This window comes from Mustela erminea, chromosome 1 (assembly GCF_009829155.1).
Source record: "Mustela erminea isolate mMusErm1 chromosome 1, mMusErm1.Pri, whole genome shotgun sequence".
In the NCBI taxonomy this organism is placed as follows: domain Eukaryota; kingdom Metazoa; phylum Chordata; class Mammalia; order Carnivora; family Mustelidae; genus Mustela; species Mustela erminea.
The window spans coordinates 108,385,972-108,406,440 of NC_045614.1; the positions used below are offsets into that span (position 1 = coordinate 108,385,972).

At 40.7% G+C, this 20,469-nt stretch overlaps 1 protein-coding gene across 8 annotated transcripts in view; it reads right to left on the reverse strand.

The window, feature by feature from the left end:
• Window positions 1–20,469, reverse strand: part of IL1RAP (interleukin 1 receptor accessory protein) — a 134,040-nt gene that overhangs the window by 51,042 nt on the left and 62,529 nt on the right. The window lies entirely within an intron of this gene.

The following is a 20,469-nucleotide window of genomic DNA, read 5'->3' on the forward strand; positions in this document are numbered from 1 at the left end:
CTTTTCTGAGACTCAACAAATTACTATTATTTATAATTCCTATGCCTTTAACAAGAAACACCTTTTACAATCCAATATACAAAGAAAGAATTGGAAAGATCAAAATGTTGTTCACACCAATACAAACGTGATAGTAATTTTTTAAATAAAACATCTATCTTACCAGATTCTTCAAATACATTTTCTTTAAAGATATGAAGTTGCAGAATCAGTTCATTCGGTTTATAGGATATTACAACCACAGTTTTTCAGATACATAACGTCAGATGGAATATATACAACCACTTTCACTCCTTTCTGAAATTCCACTAAAACCAAAATAATTTTTTCAAGACTTAACCCCAAGAAAGAGCAGGAGCAGGAGAAAAGCTAGTAACAACATCAAAATTGACAAACTGTAACCAGTTCGGCCCATTTAAATACTTTGCTTTGTTTTGTTTTTCGTCTGTTTATACACCATGGCTTTCATCCTGTCTCCTAGAGCTGAGAAATGATATATTTTTATCAAATAAAAGAAATGCTCAACTGTTTTAAAAAATTAAAATTAATGGATAAATCCTCAACCTGTAGGGAAAATTGGGGAGCACACCAAAGAGCAATTCAGAATACTGGGAACACCCAGAAGGAACTGCCAGCCTCACAATAAGGAATCACTATTGCCATTTGCCCATTATCTCTGGGTTCGCCTTCTAAGCATATTGTAAGAATCTACTTTCCTGCCCTTTTGGAGGAGAGCACATGTGACTGAGTTTGGCCAATATGATGTAGTGTCACTTGTGTTGCTATCTTAAGGGCTCGAGCATATTTTACCATGCTCCCTTTTCTTCTGCTCTGACAAATATAAAAGTGCAGAGACTTTAGTTTGGGTCCCTTGATGTAAATGACATACAGCAAAAGAAGGAAAAAAAAAAAAGAAAAAAAAAAAAAACAGAAGAGATCTGTCAATTAAATAAGTTGACGAAAATCGACAACCCACAAAAATATTTTCTAAAATTATGGAAAAAGAGAAGATTCTAAAAACTGTTAAAGAGTAAGAAAAGAGACCGAAAAACGATCACATAGAAAAGACCGGAATCATGGGGCGCCTGGGTGGCTCAGTGGGTTAAAGCCTCTGCCTTCAGCTCAGGTCATGATCCCAGGGTCCTAGGATTGAGCCCCGCATCGGGCTCTCTGCTCAGCAGGGAACCTGCTTCCTCCTCTCTCTCTCTCTGTCTGCCTCTCTGCCTGCTTGAGATCTCTGTCAAATAAATAAATAAAATTAAAAAAAAAATACCTGGCTACCACAAGGTTTCCAGACTGGAAACTTAAAAAAAAAAAAGAAAAGACAAGACAGGAATCAGAATGGCTATGGGAATTTCGAAAAAACAAGACTAGAAGCTAGAAGATAATGAAGCAATATAGGTGAAGGGAAATTATATCCAATCGTGAATCTAAACCCAAGGAAACAATCAGCTGTGAAGGTGATGTTTACAGACACATCAAGACTCAGTAATTTTCATTCCCATAAGCTCTTTATCAGGAGGCTTTCGAGGGACATGTTCCCAAAATGAGAGGCGGGGGGGGAAGGAAGAGAGAAAATTATGGGATTGAGGAAGAGGGGATCCAATTCAAGAGAGAGGGGAAGGAATTCCCCAGAATAACAATGAAGGAGATCCCAGGCTAACAGCTATGCAGCAGGGTTTGGGGTGAACCAGTGTAAGTAAAAGGTAATAGAAATGTCCAATTCAAAAAAGAATAATTGTGACTAATAAATTATCTGATGAAATTAGCACTGTGGAAAATTATGCTAAAAGGCAATTATAAAGTATGAAAACAGTTACCCCAAAGGTCCAAATTAAAGTAAGCTTATGAAGTCAAGGCACTTAATAACTTCCAAAAATAAGGAAGTAAACATAATCATAGTTCATTAATATGTGAAGGCATACTCATTAAATGATTATTGATCTAACCAAATATTGTAGTATTATTAGCTGGAGAGGAATGGGTAAGGAAGGGAGAGGGGATGGCCATTTAAGAGAGAAAAACATCAATGACATGTTTATTAACTACGGACTATAATTAAAAAGTGAACAAAATAGTGTCCAGGGTTGACTAAATGAAAAATAGTAATATACACAAGTTGATTAAGAAAATGCAGATAGGAAATGCTAGAAGAAATAAATAAAATACTTAAAAGTGGTGGCTTCTGAAGAAGAGAGCTAACAGATGTGAGGAAAGTTGAGGCAGAAAGTATTTTTTATAAGCATTTTAATATACTGGCCTTCAAAAAAAATCTCCATGAATGATTTCCTTTGAACATTATTAAAATAATAATTAGGAAAAGAAAAAAGGAAAGTACGAAGGGCATATCCATCATGCAACAAAATTGGCAAAGCCATTCTCAGTGTTTAACCATCCTAATGTATTTCTTCTCTATTAGGAAAAAAACCCTTGATTTCATTTTTTAATTCCAAAATTTGTATCAATATGTTTTGGCACGACAGTCATTTCACTTTTAAATTATAAGATGATAGTTTAAAAAATAAAAAGAAGCATAGGCATCTGGGCAGCTGATGGTGTCTGGAACTTCACCATATTATTTGTTATCTGAATAACAAAGATGCTACCTCCCTCTGCATTGCATAAAAATATTCTTTACACTGTTCCTAAAGGCACCTCTCTTAAGAGCTCTGCACAATTTTCCAAATCTGGATGATGGTAGAGGCAAGGCGATTAAATGAAAAATTATCCTCTTTCCTGCTATCCTACTCTCTAAGATATCTCTATTCAGATCGCCCCTACTTGGACCGGTAGACAGCAGTCTCGGGCCATGACTCTCTTAACAGGAACACTGGTAAACTGGAGGGAAAGAGGAAGCCCTTCTGAGGGTTAATGGTGCTTTGATTAAAGGAGACTTCCTGACACCAATATTACAAATTGTCACTTTGTTTGGTCCCTGGAGGTCTTTACCATCCTGGGAATGATTAATAGTAAGATAGATGATAAGTGACAGGTCAATTTTTCTTCTGTAAAAGTAGGAGAATGCACACTGCGGAAAGGGAGATGAACAGAGAGCTGGTGTGACATCTCAACCACAAGTTAGTGTGACACCTCACCAACTTAGGAAGTATGAAATGGAACTCTGGTGACCACAAGGGCAGAAGTGGCAGAGACTGTCTAAGTATTCATGAACCCTGGTTTCCCTTGGCCCGTATGGATTCTACATGGATATCCTCAGCAGCTGAACTGGGGCCATTTGTTTTGGTTCTGGCCAATGAATGAGGCCAGAAATGGTTTAACTTCAAACTCCCAGCATAATCCCTGACGCTTTCGCCTGCCCTCACATGGAGACCCCAAGGGCCAGAAAAGTTTGAATATGGTAGCCTCACAGGATGAAGGAGACTAGATCTCTGCCACTGCTTAGAGCAGAGCTCCACAGAGATGCCATTGCTCTCTAAGAGGGCTGTAGTTGAACAAAAAAATCAACTTCTGTGGTGTTGATTTAAATCACTTAGACTGGGGCGCCTGGTTGGCTCTATGGGTTGGGCCTCTGCCTTCAGCTTAGGACATGATCTCAGGGTCCTGGGATTGAGCCCCACATCAGGCTCTCTGCTTAGCAGGTAGCCTGCTTCCCCCCCTCTCTCTGTCCGCCTCTCTGCCTCCTTGTGATCTCTCTTTCTGTCAAATAAATAAATAAAATCTTTTTAAAAATAAATAAGTAAATTACTGAGACTTAGGGGGGCATGTTGTTACAGTGACTAGCTTTTCTTATCTTGACTATTAAAAGATGGCAGAATTTTCCTTCTATAACATAATTCAGTAAGTCAAACACAGACACATTTTAAAACAGTGTTTGTTATAGGACCTTACATACTAAAATTCAAATATAGATCAATCACCAAGATTTGGGGCTGATTCCTGAGACTTAATATCTTTTCAATCAATTTAAATGCGATTCATCTGAAAGTGGAAAAGAGATCATTACACCTGGTAGGTATCTCCTTTACAGAATGTTCCATGGGCCAAATGAACATATCTATAAAGTGAATCAGCCTCCATTCCATTAGGGACTGAAAACACACATACCGGTATTCCTAAACATTAGCCAAAAAAGGTATTGAGCTTTTCCTATAGAGTATTTGCCCATTTGAAATTTGTTGTGTGAGTTTTTAAGTTTCCCTCACCGGCCACCTGAGGGTATTTTTCAAAGCATTTCAAATTATTCAATGACAAAATAAAAATAAAATCTATGGCAACAGGCTGCAGTGTCATGTAATACCAAATTAATTATATGACTCACTGCAGGCACCAGCCGAAGAAAAGACTGGGGAAAAAGGCTGTTATGCAAATAGATTTGTCTCTCATAACAGCGAAGGGAATTTAGCAAGTTATTGGCAGAGAGAATTACCTTTTTGTTTAGAATGTCCTTTCTTACCCAGTTGACTCCACAGTAGAAGTCCTCTCTAAATTGGCCTTCAACATGGGGAGCCACAAAGTCATCGTTTCCCTCGGCCAGAGGATTTCTTAAGGCTGAGGCTTGGTGGCACAGAGGACTGATGGAATGTGCCAGCCTCCCAAAGCCAAGTCACTGGAAAATCCAACCCACGCTCCTGACAGCAATTAGCATTTATATAGCAGGGTATACATTTTAACTAATTAATCTCACAACACCCTCTTGGGCTTTCATGCCCATTCCCACATTACATGCCAGGAAACGGAGACAGAGAGATTAATGGACTTACTTTTGCCTGAGTGGTAGCACAAATAAAAGCTGCCTGAACATAGATCTCGGATGCTTGTCCCAAATCTGTGCTCACACATTCAAAGCAAGGTATTTCCCACAGGAAAGCTATTCATATATTTGTATTTATTAAATATTCATTCAGAACCCGCTGTAAGCAAGGAACTGTGCTGGGTGCTGGGGTAGAGAGACATGTAGACTTAAAAATTCAGGGAGCTCAGGTATAGAAAAGAAAGAGGAAAAGATTTAAATATTGAAAGACCTGACGTAGAATTACATTCCATGAGGAATTATTTGCCATGGGCCCTGTATTTGACATATCACCTTGGACAAAATGCTTCCCCTCTCAGACTCAGTTTCTGCATGTGTCCCATACTGCTGAATGAGGATTAAAGGGCGCAGGAGAATGAAAGGAGCTTAGTACCTATTAGGCTAAGTTCGCCTAATAAATCTGAGTAGGTCCCTACCTGTCAGGAAGCTGACAACCTGGGAAAAAAGAAAGAGGAAATGAAAATACCTGGTGGAATGAACCAACTACTATAACAGACTTCTAGGCAGAGCAACAGCTATTATATGATTCTATTCTATTCTGTTAGGTGGGGGAAGGGAAGGGTAGTCCTGAGACTGGATGATGATCAGAAACAGTCCCTTTTTTGACATGCTCAACCGGAACTCCGTGTGCTTTAAAAACTGTCCCGTCGGTACATTCTAGGAATCTTATGTAGGCCTGAGGGCAGAGACTTAGAATCCTGGAAAGGCTGGTTTTACAATACATTCTTACAGTTTTGCTTAATTGTGTTTTTCTAAAGGTGTGCGTGGCTTCTCGGGAAAACTGAGCCTGGGACTGTGATCCAGGGAGAATCCAAGGTGTAAGCAATGTTGCATGAGTGGCAGGATGACAAAGAGTAAGGCAACAGGTTAAGAGTTGGTGAGTTTCTGAGGCAAGATACAGGGTGCCAGACACGGAAACACTAGCAGGAGCCCTGACAGAAGAGGCGTGTGGCACAGAGCCCAGAGAGCAGCACGATGGAGGGTAGCAGACAGGATTCAGAGGCAGGCTTTGACACCTTCTGGCTTTATTAATTCATTTAAAAACTACATACTGAGCATCCTGTCCTGCGGCAAATGCTAAAGTTGAAGCTCAGAATACACTGGGGAACAAAACAAGGTCGCATGGAGCTCACATAACACAGGGAGACTGACGATAAACAGTTGACACACTGAGTAAGAAATGCATAGCGTATCCTGGAAGTAAGTCAGTGGAACAAAGAAACGCATAAAACCTGGTTAAGACAGATCAGGCATGACGGAAGGGGACGAAGAAAGAAGGAGGAACATATGCAGTTTTAAAGAGGGTAGTCAGGGTAAGTCCCTCAGCCATTATGAACCTCCGCTTCCCAAACCAGAAATTCAAGTTCATACTTGAATTTATTTGAATGTACTCTACTCTGTAGAGTAGTTATGAAAACTGAATGAGTTCAAGACATAAAGGACTATACCTAGCAACTGTAAAGTCTATGCACATATTACCTAAGATTAACCTGTGGACTGCCATTTTCTACGGAAAACACTTTCGTCACTCCGGTCTACTGAAGAGACTGCTAGACATGCCCGTTTACCATGTGCACACACACCCCCTTTTTCAAAAGTATGGGAATTTTTATCTCAGCACAGAGCCATTCAGGATAAAGGCTACATTTCCCAAGCTTTCCTCTCACTTGGAAGTGTTCAGGTGACATAGTTCTGACCAATGGGATACGTTTGAAATTTCATGATCCTAAAACCCATTCTTGAGAGGTGCTCATGTCTTACTATGTTTCCGATGCTCCTGTTCCCATCCCATTTCTCCCATCCTCATGCTTGGAATATGGATGTTACGTCATGGACCAAGAGAAAAAAGGCCACACTCAGAAAATGGTGGAAGGGAAAGTGAAGGGAGTTACATAAGGTGCTGCCTCACCAACCCTGAGCTTTCTAGCTCTAGACTTTACATGAGAAATAAACTTCTGCATATCCTTGCTCCTTCGAGCATGCCCATAACCTCCAGTGTCACCAGCAGCTTGTGAGCTTGTCAGAACTGCAGATCTTCTGCCCTGCCCAGACTAACTGAATCAGAATCTGCAGTTGAATAAAATCCTCAGACGATTCCTAAGCCCATTAGCATTAGCTACATTTAGTTTAAACCACTGTTATTTTCTGTCTCCTTCTTCACAGCTAGTCATCATACTAAAGGATAACAATCTTATTTCATCTGTTCAAGTCAGCAAGTTGTTGACCACCTGGTAAGTCTACCTCTTTGATGGACTACATGTAAAAACATATATTTGCTTTTTGCCCCTCCATGGAAAAAAATATTTTAAAACAACAGGATAATTTTCCAGCAATGTTATGTAGTGAACAACCAGTTTAAAAAAAAAAAAAAATCCACAAACTACATTTCCTAGAGTAGGATGTAAGTAGAAAAAATACTATTAAAACAGATTTCTTTCCTTTTCTTTTCTTTTCTTTTTTTTTTTTTAAATTCAGGGGAGAGCTACTCAAGCAAAGGTCTAGAAAGTGTTTCTGAAGTTCTGTGGTTATCAACTAAACTATCAAAAGAAGAGAGAGGAGTTGGGGTGGGGGAGGAAGAAACCGAGTGGCTCTGAGCATCCATCAGACATCCTCATGTCGCTTGTGCTGTTCAACAACACTGCGCTAATAACTCGGCAGATGGTTTTCCTGGACCAGATAATTAGACATACCTTACTCCCACCAAAAAAGGGAGTTTTCTTGATTGAGTAATTTGAAGAAAATGAGAAATAGCCCTGAGCACATGATAAGATTCGCCAGATAAGGAAAGAATGCCAAATTCAGAAAGCTGGTTGACAGGGGCAGGGGGTGGGGGATCCACAAGCTACAGCCTTAATTTTGCAGGTGTCATCAGAGTTTGTTACCGACTGTGTGACACTCCTCCCTGCGGCACGGGACATTCATCTTGATGCTGACCTGAAGACTGCTATTTTATATCAATTGAAAGGGGTGAGTCTGGGGGCATCTGGGTGGCTCAGTCAGTTAAGCGTCAGCCTTTGGCTCGGGTCATGATCCCAGGGTCCTGGGACTGAGTCCAGCATCAGGCTCTCTGCTCACCAAGGGGGTCTGCTTCTCCCTCTCCTTCTCCCTCTGCCCCTCCCCCCTGCACATGCATGCTCTCACCCCAATACATAAATAAAATCTTTAGAAAAAAGATGGGATGAGTCTGGCCAGTTTAAAAACAAATGAGGAGAAAATAATTACCAGGCAAACATGAAAACAAAGAAAATAGTGAAAAGGAAAAGGTTAAAAAAAAAAAAAAAGGAAAAGGAACCTTCACAGACAAAAACAAACAATCTGTGAAGTTTATGAAGTTTAAATTCAGAATATATACCACTGTAGGTGCTACTTAAAGGTACAGAATCAAATTATCTAAAGGATGTCTGAGAGTTGGGGTAGTTCAGAACCGAATTATCATTGCAGGACTAGTACACCCAGAGCTCTGAACAGTTTGGTGTTCACACAATCTGTCATGTAGAGGTTCTTTTCTCTGAGTTTGTGAATGTGAATGCCATGCTCCACAAAGTTGCCCTCACGTCTGAGGACCTGAGGAAACACCCTGGGGTCTCTAGAGAGGTCCCTGGGTCTAGAGGAGCTACGGAAGGTCAGCAGGCTCTTCCTTGTCTCCATGAAGTCAGTCCACGACCGGTTTTCAGAGCTCCAACAAAAGCACCCTTAATCATCATGTGTTAATGTCCAAGGAAGGTCCAGCAGCCCCCCTCCTGCTGCTGCACACAATGAGGAAGAACATGGCATAGCATCATCTAATAGCTACCTACAAACATCTCTGTTTCTCTCATCAAACTTGCAGCAGGGGTTAGCAGGCTAAAGAATGGATTCCGGGTGTGCTGCCTCTGTATCATGGTGCCATTATTTTCTTTAAAAAAAAAAAAAAAAAAAAAAAATCACTGTAATGAGCATCCTCATGTGGCTGAAGGGAATGATTTTCTTTGCAGAGCTGTTGTGACAATAAATAAACTGGCTTATGTCAAGTGTGGCACAGTACACTGGGGAAAGTCTAAGCAGTCATTAGCCGGTTTTTATGCCCCCCCCATGCAATCTTTTCTAATCCGTGATTAAGATGTAAAGATCCAATTACTATTCTCATATAATAATCAAGCAGCCTTTCACTCGCTATTTTCATTATTACATAATATTTATTCAGGGTCCTATGAATGTCAGCAGCCATAAACAAAATGTAAGAAAAAACATGGTCTCTTGCTTTCAGATTTCCATTCAAGAATCAGATTGTCAGCATTGGAAGTAAAGTTACTTCACCCTTTATCATAGAATCATATGTGTCTTAGAACTAGTCGTAGCTCCCAGGGCCGGAAGAATAGCTGGTAATATTCCATCCCACAGCAGAGTGAAGGAAGCTAAGAGAAAATAAAAACAGGTCTGAGATGGGGCCAACAATCTAGGATAGAGATGGGGAGGGACCAAACCAAGTCTCTTATATCCTGAAACGACTTTCCCAATGGCATACACAGTAGCTGGTCTCTGGAGTCTGACAATCCCAGTTCAAACCCTTGTCCTGTCACTTGCTTCCCATGTGAGTACATGCAAGTAAATTAAATATTCCCACGGTCAAAGAAGGCAGATCTGAAGATTAAATGAGACAGTGCTTTTAAAGTATTTAGCAAGAGCTGTTCAGTGGTCCTCATTATTATTAATATTACATTCCTCTCTTAATTCCAAAATGAGTGTATCCAATTTCAAACTGAAAGTGACCCAATAAATGTTAACATTTAGCCTACGGGGGCTTACCTCTGACAAAGTGTTTGAGGGCATTAGACCACAAGGCAATTTAAAAAACATTTAAAACAACCTTTTTTTTTTTTTTTTAAGATTTTATTTATTTGACAGACAGAGATCACAAGTAGGCAGAGAAGCAGGCAGAGAGAGAGCAGGCTTCCTGCTGAGCAGAGAGCCCAATGCGGTGCTTGATCCCAGGACCCTGAGATCATGACCTGAGCCGGCGGTGGAGGCTTTAACCCACTGAGCCACCCAGGAACCCCAAAACAACTCTTTCATCTTATGAATGGGGCAACTGAGCCCAGAGAGCTAACTTAATAAATGATGTTGAGCTCGTGAGTGGCAAACACAGAATCACTTCTTTTCAACCCAAATGTCATGTCCTTTCTATTATATCATCTGGGCAAAATAGACATTTCAAATACGTATCTGCAGAAATTATCTCAGTTGGTATTGGGAATGTAAATAGTACAATATTATATTCCGCTTCAAAACAGAGAATGAAATAGGCAAAAAACAAAAAAACGAAACAAAATAAAACAAAACCCCTCAGAATATTGGAACAAATAACATTAATGGTGGGCCGTAGGAGTTAACTTTGTGTGCATTCTGCATGATGAAGCTACACTTTTATTCTTTTCCTCCCTCTCATTCTACAGGTAGATGCTAATATGCAGATCTTGTCTTTGCTGCTGAAAGTAAAGTAGGTGGTAATGTGGACCGTACTTGTGGCACCTGGAAAGAAGGATCCTATTTCCTCATATGTAATAGTGCAGGAAGCAAAACACAAAGTGAATGAAAGTACCTACCACATAGGAGTGTTGACAGGGGTAAAAAAGATCATTCACCGAAAAAAACCCCTACATTCCTGGGTGCACCTGTATGAACTTAATACATTTTAGCTACCACTATTATGTTGATTTTTACTGATGAGGGAATTAAGAACTAGAAAGACAGCAGAGGACAGGGGAAAGGAATTATTTGTGTCTTTGTTCATGAGTTTTTATTACATTTTTCCAGAGCCAGGGACAGAAAACACAAAATTAAGATTTGAGTCCTAAAACGTGGGAGGCAGGCAAAGCACGGACTGACTTCTTAATTAGCAAAGATGGCTTGAACAATCACTTTCCACTCAACGGTGTGATGCAAGTGTAAAGCCCTCTAGGTACCCAATAGGTCTTTGTGCCCTCCCTCCCCACAACTGACTTCTCAACTGGAGGTTCAGGGAGACTTGTTCAGTGAAAGCACCCTAAGGGATGTACTCAATTAGGAGCTATACGATTCCTCCACCTCAAGACATGCAACCATATTCTACACACAACTACAAAGCCAAAGGAAAGAGCATCTTGTGAGCCTTGCCAGCAACCTCCCCAGCAATCCTCAGGAAATTGCCTGGAGTGAAAGGGCGTTTGAGATCTTCATCACCTGCCAGGAAGAGACACAGGCTACAATCTTGCCACTGCATTTAAGAGAGGCATCACCTGTGAAATGCCAGTGCAGTCTCATTCAATTTTAATAATGTGTCAAGCATGTAGATTTTTCTTGAAGGCTGGTAGTGACAAGCAGAAGACAAAAGATTCGAGAGAAAACCAGGGGAAGCAAACATCAGAAGCTGAGAGCATAAGCAATGGAGTTTGGGGACATGTCTGGCTGTGAATGATGAGGGGGTGGTCGGAAGAATTCACAAGGGAGGAGTTCTGAGTGGCTGGGTTTTCAGTGGTCCCTCAGCTAGAGACGTGTCGACTCCCCAGGAGAGGAAACAGATCTTGGGAAGACAAATCTCAAGATATAATCATGGTCCACATTTCTAAATATTTAAGTCACCTATAATCCCCTTTGCATCTTAGAAACTGCTACATGTTGGAACTGGAAGGAGGCCTTCTGAATCAGCCAGCAACATGACACATTATACAGATTAGGCTTTGAGCCCAGGGGGATGAAGGAGTGCCTGAGGGAAAGACTGGTTAGTAGCAGAGGCAGGATGAAACCTTCCAGAGTCCTAGTTATTTGCCCCCTATCACATGTAACTTTCGCCTATGAAACCAACTATGTGAGTTTCACTACACTGACATCAATCAGTCTTTCCTTTTCTTTTTCCCCAGTATGTCAGAGGTTGAATTTTTATATGTATATTTATTTACAGTCTGTTTGTTTGTGTGCTTTTAAGTACAGTTGACACACAAGGTTACATTAGTTTCAGGTGTACACCAGTGATTCAGCCACTCTGCACATTAGGCCCTGCTCACCACGAGGGTCGCCACCATCTGTCCCCCATACAACGCTATGACAATACAGTCAGCTTCTTGACTCACTGTAGTCTGAACCTGGAGGACATTTGCCTCTACTATACATGGTACTGAAGAGAAAGGGGAAACGACACATGAACTTTTCTAAACTCCAGAGCTCTTAATAACTTAGGAAGCAAAACAGGAGGAGGAACTTCTCATATATGAAGTAAAACCAGTTTAACTCGAAGGATATAAAAGTGTAGAGTGTCTTCTATACTATCCTTCCAATTGTGAGCCCTTTTTCTCATGGCACACTAGTTCCCTCTCTATACACATTCACCATGGTCCATACACTGATTGATGGTCTACCATAGGAAAAAAAGCAAAATAATTACTGTAAAGTAGAAAAATGAAATGACAATAAGAGAAATTGGTGCAAGATCAGGAAAAGGGTGTGCTGTCCTTGCCATGAGAGCAAGGAGCTTCATGGTACAAGTGAAGCGGTCCAGGTCTATATATCTCTAGGGGTGTGTTTATCCAGGTATAAATCCCCAGGCAAAACTGTCCAGCTCAGAATGCTCATCTCTGGGCATTTTCAGCCTCCCAGTGCTATAGGTTCCCTGCCTCGTGGAGAGACTAATAAAGAAAATCATTGATTAGAAATAGTTTGCTGTTTCCATACACTTAGAGGCAGGAATATGTTCCACACTCATCAGTTAAGAATCATTGCCTTGTTCTCCCTACCATACATCCAAGATTACAAATCTGTAACTGGATGCATAATAGTTTATATTTTACCTGGCAGTTTTAGACACATTGGTTACAGAAGGAGGCATTGTTGCCCCGTTTTGAAGTTTGGAAAGAGAGGCTCTGGAATGATTTGGGAAAGTCACGGTGCTAGCAGGCAGCAGAGCTTTCTGAATCCAGAACCAGCAACCCTCCCAGAGCCAGTCCTTTCTCCATTAATCCTCTCAGGCTCTCTGGTATCATGCTTAGTCCTTTGGTTTCCAGTTTAGACTTTGTGTGTAATCTCTTCCCTCTGTTCTTCCCACTCACTTTGATTCTTTATGTCAACCGGCATCTCAAACCATGTTCTTTCCTTCTGTCTTACACCAAACTAGTTACTCAGCCTCTCTTTGAATAATTTATTTATTTGAGAGAGAGAGACAGAATGAGAGAAAGAGAGTACGAGAGGAGAGAGGTCAGTGGGAGAAACAGACTCCTTGGCAAGCAGAGAGCCCCATGTGGGACTCGATCCCAGGACTCCGGGATCATGACCCGAGCCGAAGGCAGTCGCTTAATCAACTGAGCCACACAGATGTGTCTTTGAATAAAGGGATGCAATTTCAGACAGATATTTTTAAACTTCCTTGACATTAAAAATAGTTCCTGAGGTATAAATTGCAGTATTCTCCATAGAGAATAACACTATGGGATCGGGAGACCTTATTTCTCGCCCTAACCCCGTCAGTGTGACCACCATTATTATTATTATAAGTACCACCACCACCACCTAATAGTGAATGCTTCCCATATGTCAGGTATCAAGTGATGTAATTTTATGACCTCTTTCAATTCCCAAAACCACTCTCTCAGATAGTTTTATTATTGCCCCCATTTAATAAATGAGGAGTGTGAGTCTTAGGTAAGGGAAAGAATATCCACACAATTGCACAGAGTTAAATTAAATTAAACAAGAAGGCCATTAGACTGAGGTGATTTTAATGCCTTAGCAGCCTACCGAAGCAAACCAAAGCCTAAGGCTGCAATGCCTCAAGGTCAGCAAATCAAAACGCAGGGAAACTGATCACAAACAGCCAACTAGACCTTATTAGCTAATGCAAATTGCCTAAGCTGTAGTCAAACAATTTTATTGCTTTGCTTCTGCCTCTTCTCTATAAAACTCTTGGCTCCAGGGGCACCTGGGCGGCTCAGTCAGTTAAGTGTCTCCCTTTGGGTCAGGTCTAGATCCCAGGGTCCTGGGATGGAGCCCCACATCGGGTTCCCTGCTCAGCGGAGAGCTTGCTTCTCCCTCAACTTCTGCCCCTCACTTGTGCTTGCTCTCACTCATGCTCCCTTTCTCTCTCTCTCTCTCAGATAAATAAATAAAATCTGGTGCGCCTGGGTGGCTCCGTGGGTTTCCTTGCCTTCTGCTCAGGTCATGATCCTGGGGTCCTGGGATCTAGCCCCGCATCTCTGCTAGAGGAAAGGAAACGGGCTCCCCGCTGAGCCTGTTTCCTTTCCTTTCTTTCTGCCTGCCTCTCTGCCTAGTTGTGATCTCTGTCTGTCAAATAAATAAATAAAAATCTTCTATAAATAAATAAATAAATAAATAAAATCTTAAAAAAAAAAAAAGTCTTGCCCTCAGTTTGTGTTGGTGGAGTGCTCCCAACCACTTCTAATTTGGTGCTGCCTGCTTCAAATGATATTTACTCAAACTCTTAAAATGTTTCATATCCCTCCGTTTATCTTTTAGCCATAGGAAGTATGTGAGAGAGGATTCTAACATAGATCTGCCTCATTCCAGAGTCTAAAATTGAACCCTGACTGTGGCCAAATAATTTCTTTTTACTTGCATTCGGCTTTTTTCACGTATAATATGTAAGAAGGTAAAACCAGATGATTTCTAGCCCCTTCGACCTCCCCAGTATGATGGGTTTAGAATCCATGTGAACGTCAAGAGTGTTTTCTAAACTGAATCTTAAAATTGTAAAATCAAGGCAGTTTTTTCAGGGAAAAGAGTGGAGCTGCGGCGGGTGGGCAGCACTAGTTAATATAAAGTGGAACAAACCGGGTCTCTTTAATGAGAAGCATCAAATCCTTGATTAGCTGCTCCCAGCATCAGAAGGCACATGTCACAGCCAAGAGGCAATGGGGCAGATCACATCTGTCTGAATTAGAGTGTCATTATCTAGTCATGTTTCCAGTGGGGACTCTGAAGCTATCTTCAATGCTCAACTTTCCCTCACAACACCACCCACTTTTATAAAAGCAGGGAAGTCAGAAATGTCAGCTTGTCCTCGAAGGCAGCTCCCTCGGGCATTGGCTGCCTCGGTCTTATTAAGTATAGTCAGGCATGACTCAGCTCCTCCATCAACTGTCTGCGAAGGAGAACATTTCACGCTGGTAGAAAATCACCTTAAGCAGAAATATGGAAGGCATTTAAGGTACACAATTAGAGCTGCACTGCTTATTACTCAAAATCAAATCATGCTTTTCTTATCCTAGACAGGAGAGCATAATCACAGCCAATGGGGAAACCAAACTGCCTTTGCTTAGAGCACATAAGATCACACTGTCACCTCCAGTTACAGCTACCAGCCACACAGACACCTCTTCCGTCTGGGTCACAGAGAAAGGTGAACTGTGGGTTATGGCATGTCCTTCATTCAATAAACCCTCAGTGAGAACCTACCACATGCAAAAGTTTATACAGTGCCGTTTCCACTGGAGAGATAAAGACACAAGGAAGACACAGTCTCTCGTCTCTAAGATCTCACTCTCTGGAGAGACTGTGCAGAAAATCATAATGTCAACAACATGAAGGAAATGCTATAAAGAAAACGATGTGGCACATCATAAGAAGGCAGAAGGCGTTCTTATTTCTGACTGTGAGAGGTGAGAAGTTCAATGAAACCTTCGCAGAAGAGGTGACATTGGAATTAAGCCTGGAAAATGAATAGAATGTGTGCTGACAGACACAAGGGGAGGAATCCGGGCTGACGGGACATCATAAGAAAAGGCTTAGAGGGCGCGGGAGCTGTGAGGAACCTGTCAGTCAGCCGGGGCTGGACTCCGGGATGACTGACATTGGAGCAGAGCCTGAGAGAGGGAGACTAGGGGTATACAGGGGGGAAGGGGTTCCTACTTTATCTCGGTAGCAACTGGCAGTCACTGGTGGTTCTGGAAGAATGAAATGACACATATTCATTACAAGCATGGCAGAGATGTTTCCATGGGAAAATATATTTGTGCCCTGAGGCTGTCTGAGAGGTCATACATGTGTGCAACTCCACGTGAGTCAAGTATGGAATGTCTCTATCAACTTGTTATCTCTGCCTTTCCTTGTACAAACCACAAATGAAGACAAAAGAGACCATTACAGAAACCTGGGCAGGCGGGAGTGGGGAGGCAGCGAAGCTCGTCGCTTCTAAGGTGGGCCTTTTGCTCTGCAGTTGCTGGAGTGGAGGACAGAGATTTTTCAAGGTGAGAAAGACACTGCTGCTCTCTCTCCGTCTCTCCATCTCCCCACCCCCATCATCACCACTGATAATCCACGGGGCTATAGAGGGGCGGCTACTTTATTCGAGTTCCTAAATTTAATTATCCAGAGCCTTTACTGTTTCTCTCTTGAGCCTGTCCTCAAAGTATTTTAATAACCAGAAATGAATGAATGAATGAATGACAGTGTTCTGTAATGGAGCAGACGATCTCTACATCCCTTACGGCACATAGAACACCATTCCATGGTTATGGATGTTTCAATGCCGAGATTTTCCTTCCAGCTACCTAAGGGCTCCTTGCTAACAGGACAGTTCTCCTTTCCATCACCACAGCCCCACTGTGCCTAAAAAAGCCAAAAAGGTCTGTAGATATTCTAAGCGGAGAAGAGTAGTAGATCTGATGATGGGACTGGGAGCAGGATTTTAAAATTACTTGAAAAATTAAAGGTCAGCAAAGATAAGCCACAGACAAGAAGAAAGTATTTTATAATTACACATCTGATAAAGAACTTATATCTAGGTTAGATAAGAAGCTCTCAAAGTTCAATAAGAAAATTTAAAAAGGGACAAAAGATTTCAATAGTTTACTAAAGAAGATATACAGACAGCAAGTGCACCCATGAAAACACACCCCAAATCATTGGTCATTAGTTGTAAATTAAAAATCAAACACGATACTACTCCATACTTACTAGAAAGGCTAATATTTTAAAAATGGAAAATACCAAGTTTTGGGGAGGATACGCAGAAGATGAAACTCTTAGCACTCTTGGCTGACGGGAAGGCACAATGAAGTACAATCAGTTTGGAAAACAGCTTGACATTTTCATATTAAGTTAAACATACACTTACAGTACGACCTACCAATATTAGCTCTAGATATTTACCCAAGAGAAATGAAAACCTATGTCCAGACAAAAGCCTATGCACAGATGTTTATAGTAGACTTAATCATAATTGTCAAAACCTTGAAGCAGCCCAATGAACTTTAGCTAGTGAATGAATAAACAAACTGTGGTACAGCTATTCAATGAAATACGACTCAACAACCAAGAAATGAACTTCTGATATACTCAATAATATGAACGCATCTCAAATACATTATGCTAAGCGAAAAACATCTAGTACTGTATGATTCCACCTACATGACATTCTGATGGGTATTTCGGAGGGCACGTGTGGCAATGAGCACTGGGTGTTAGACACAACTAATGAATTGTTGATTACTACATCAAAAACTAATGATGTGTTATGTATTGGCTAATTGAACATAATACAAATAAATAAATGACATTCTGGGGGTGCCTCGGTGGCTCAGTCAGTTAAGTGTCTACCTTCGGATCAGGACATGATCTCAGGGCCTGAGACTGGGCCCGACACCAAGCTCCCTGCTTGGAGGGGAGTCTCCTTCTCCCTTACCTCTCCCTCTGTCCTTCCCACCCCCCATCACTTGTGTGTGCTCTCTCTCTCTCTTGCTTTGTCTCTCTCTCTCAAATAGATAAATAAAATCTTTTAAAAACACAATAAATGACATTCCAGATAAAGCATGATTATAGGAACATAAAACAGATCAGTGACTGCTAGGAGCTTGAGGTCAGGGAAGGTTGACTGTACAGCAGAAGCATGAGAGAAATTTGGGGGCACAATGGAGTTTTTTTGTATCTTAAGTATAGCAGCTTTTATGCCGCTGTATGCATTTGCCCCAATTCAGAGACTCTTCACACTAAAAACTGAATTATACTGTATGTAAATAAAAGAGAAAATTAAAAAAAAAAATTCTAAAAGGTCCAGAGTAGTGTAGAATAAAAATGGATCTAAATAATTCCAGCTGCTTGATCAGAGATTTTGCTTTATTTGCAAGGACTGGTGGGAGGCAAGAATTCGCTTATGGACCCATTCCAGTGCCTTTTCCCAACCCTTTCCAAGAAGTTCAATCACACAGATCCCCCCCGGGCCCATTTGGTCTCTACCTCTCTAGATATGGCTGGCTATCTCTTGTAAAACTACTTCCCACCTTGCAGAATTATTATCTGGAGTTATGGCTGATCTCCTGCTAGACTGTGAACTCAAAGGTTAGCATCCTGACGACACAACACGGTGTCTGGCTCACATGGTTTGGTGGATATTTGTTTCAAATCAGGTGCAATGAGGAAGGCCACTGTAATGAAATCAGAGACCAATAACTGCAGAGAAATAAAAGTCAATGCTTCCTCCAACTTCCTGATCTACGCATTATGGTCTCCCATGCAAATGACCTCATAGCTGATGTAAAGACTAGAATTTTAGCCAATTACTACATCAATTCATTCATTCACCGAGCATTTACTGAGCACTTGGTAAGTGTAAAGTATTCTACCAGGCACTAAAGATACAGAGCTTTCATTCCAGGGAAGAAGACAGAAATTAAATAACAAATTAACTAAGTAAGTAAGTAAATAAGTAAATAATTACACAGTTAATAAGTTAGATGCTATTATAACAGGTTCAATGAAAAAGAAGTGCAGGGTAACATGAAAGAATATATAACAGGGAGTTCTGTATCTCTCTGAAGAAGCAGCTTTCGTACAGAGTGCTGTAGGATGTGAGGGACAAAGTTGAGGGGAGAGTGTGATAGCCTTAGAGTAGAAGGGGAACGCTCTCTGTGAATGTCTGAAAGTATCTCAGAAAACTTCATTGCCAAGATCAAGAAAACGAAACACAAAGAGGTTGAATCAGTAGGTATGGACCCAAACATATGGAGCCATATAGGCCACTGTAAGGAATTGAAATTTTATTCTCAGAATAATGGGAAACACTTCCACAATTTCCATCAGAGGAGATAGATTATTTAATTTAACATTATAAATTGGTTGCCATAGGAAGAAAGAGTTATAGGGAACAAGAGTACAGGAGGAATAGCCAGTTATGAAGCTATTACAGAAAAGTCAAGGCTTAGACAAGGATGGTAGTTAGAAGTGGACAAAGCCACAGGAAAGATCTAAGATGGAGTGATGAAAAGTGCAAAAAAAAAAAAAAAAAAAAGGCAACTTGGTTCAGAAGCTCTTGAACCTCAGATTTACAATAGCAATTATGGAATCCTGGAAGGTTAGACTCAGAAGGAGCTAGACAATTTTACAGATGAGGAAACACAGATTCAGAAAGGTTAACTTATCCAAGGTTACCCAACAAAGTAGCAACACAGCTAAACCACAATATCAAGCCATTTAATGTCCTTTGTGTTATTTCTTATTTATACTTTTTAAAGTCCAAATTCAACCTCTGCTCTATTCTGAAGAGAAACCAGAGTATATTATTTTTCACTTTTAAAGTAAGCACAGAGATGGTGCCATCCATAGGTCATGGTCAATAACAGAGACCCTAAGACATTTATTTTTTTAATTTTTTTTAAAGATTTTATTTATTTATTTGACAGAGATCACAAGTAGGCAGAGAGGCAGGCAGAGAGAGAGAGAGGAAGAAGCAGGCTCCCCGTGGAGCAGAGAGCCCGATGTGGGGCTCGATCCCAGGTCCCTGGGATCATGACCTGATCCAAAGGCAGAGGCTTTAACCTACTGAGCCACCCAGGCCCCCAACCCTAAGACATTTAGACTAAGATACAGGAGATTGTAAATCACATAAAGATAGGAACAGGACCTATTTGTTCACCATTTTATCGTAATGCTTAGCAAACGCCTGGCTCATCAAAGTATCTCAATAAATCCCTGCTCAATAAGTGAATGCATTTTCTTTTGCAATTATATTGAAAAATATAAATTAAAAACAATACAAATCTCAGCTGATTTAGAGTCATCAAGGCCAAAATAAGTGGCAGAGAATCATGGTACCATAGCGTAATTTTCAAGCAATTGGTTTTGAAGAATATGTTACTATTTGCCTTTGCATTCTTAGAAGATTGATAAGTAAAGAAACATATGGAGAAAATTAAAGCCCTTCTGGGCAAGGGTTTAATTGCTTTGGAAGTTGTATTCTTGGGGGTAAACACCTACCTTCGAATGTAAAAGTCTCAATCCTAATCTCTCAATACAGAGAAAATATTGGTGCTTACCCATATGCCAAGTGTTGTCAGATTTAAAGTTCATCAACTGAGTTTCTGCTTACTTACTTGCTTTGCTGATTACAAAAAAAAACAAAAACAAAAACAAAAAAACCTTTGAAATATGTTATCTCATTGTATCTCCACAATAGCTTTGTGATATTATCATTTTCATTTTATAGATAAGGACAAAGAATCACATGAAGCCAAGATCTGACTGGAGTCTTTTTTTTTTTTTTTTTTTCCTCTGCATCATATATTGTGAATTATTCAGGGCATTTCTGACGCGGGACATTTTCTGAACTCCCATAGCAATGAGATTTAAATTCATTACACTGACAAAAAAGAAAATACTCAGATATTCCTCTCCTGGATCAGAGAGTAATGGGCTAAGTAATGGGCTAAGTCTTGGGAATTGACCATGATCTTTTTTGATGTAAT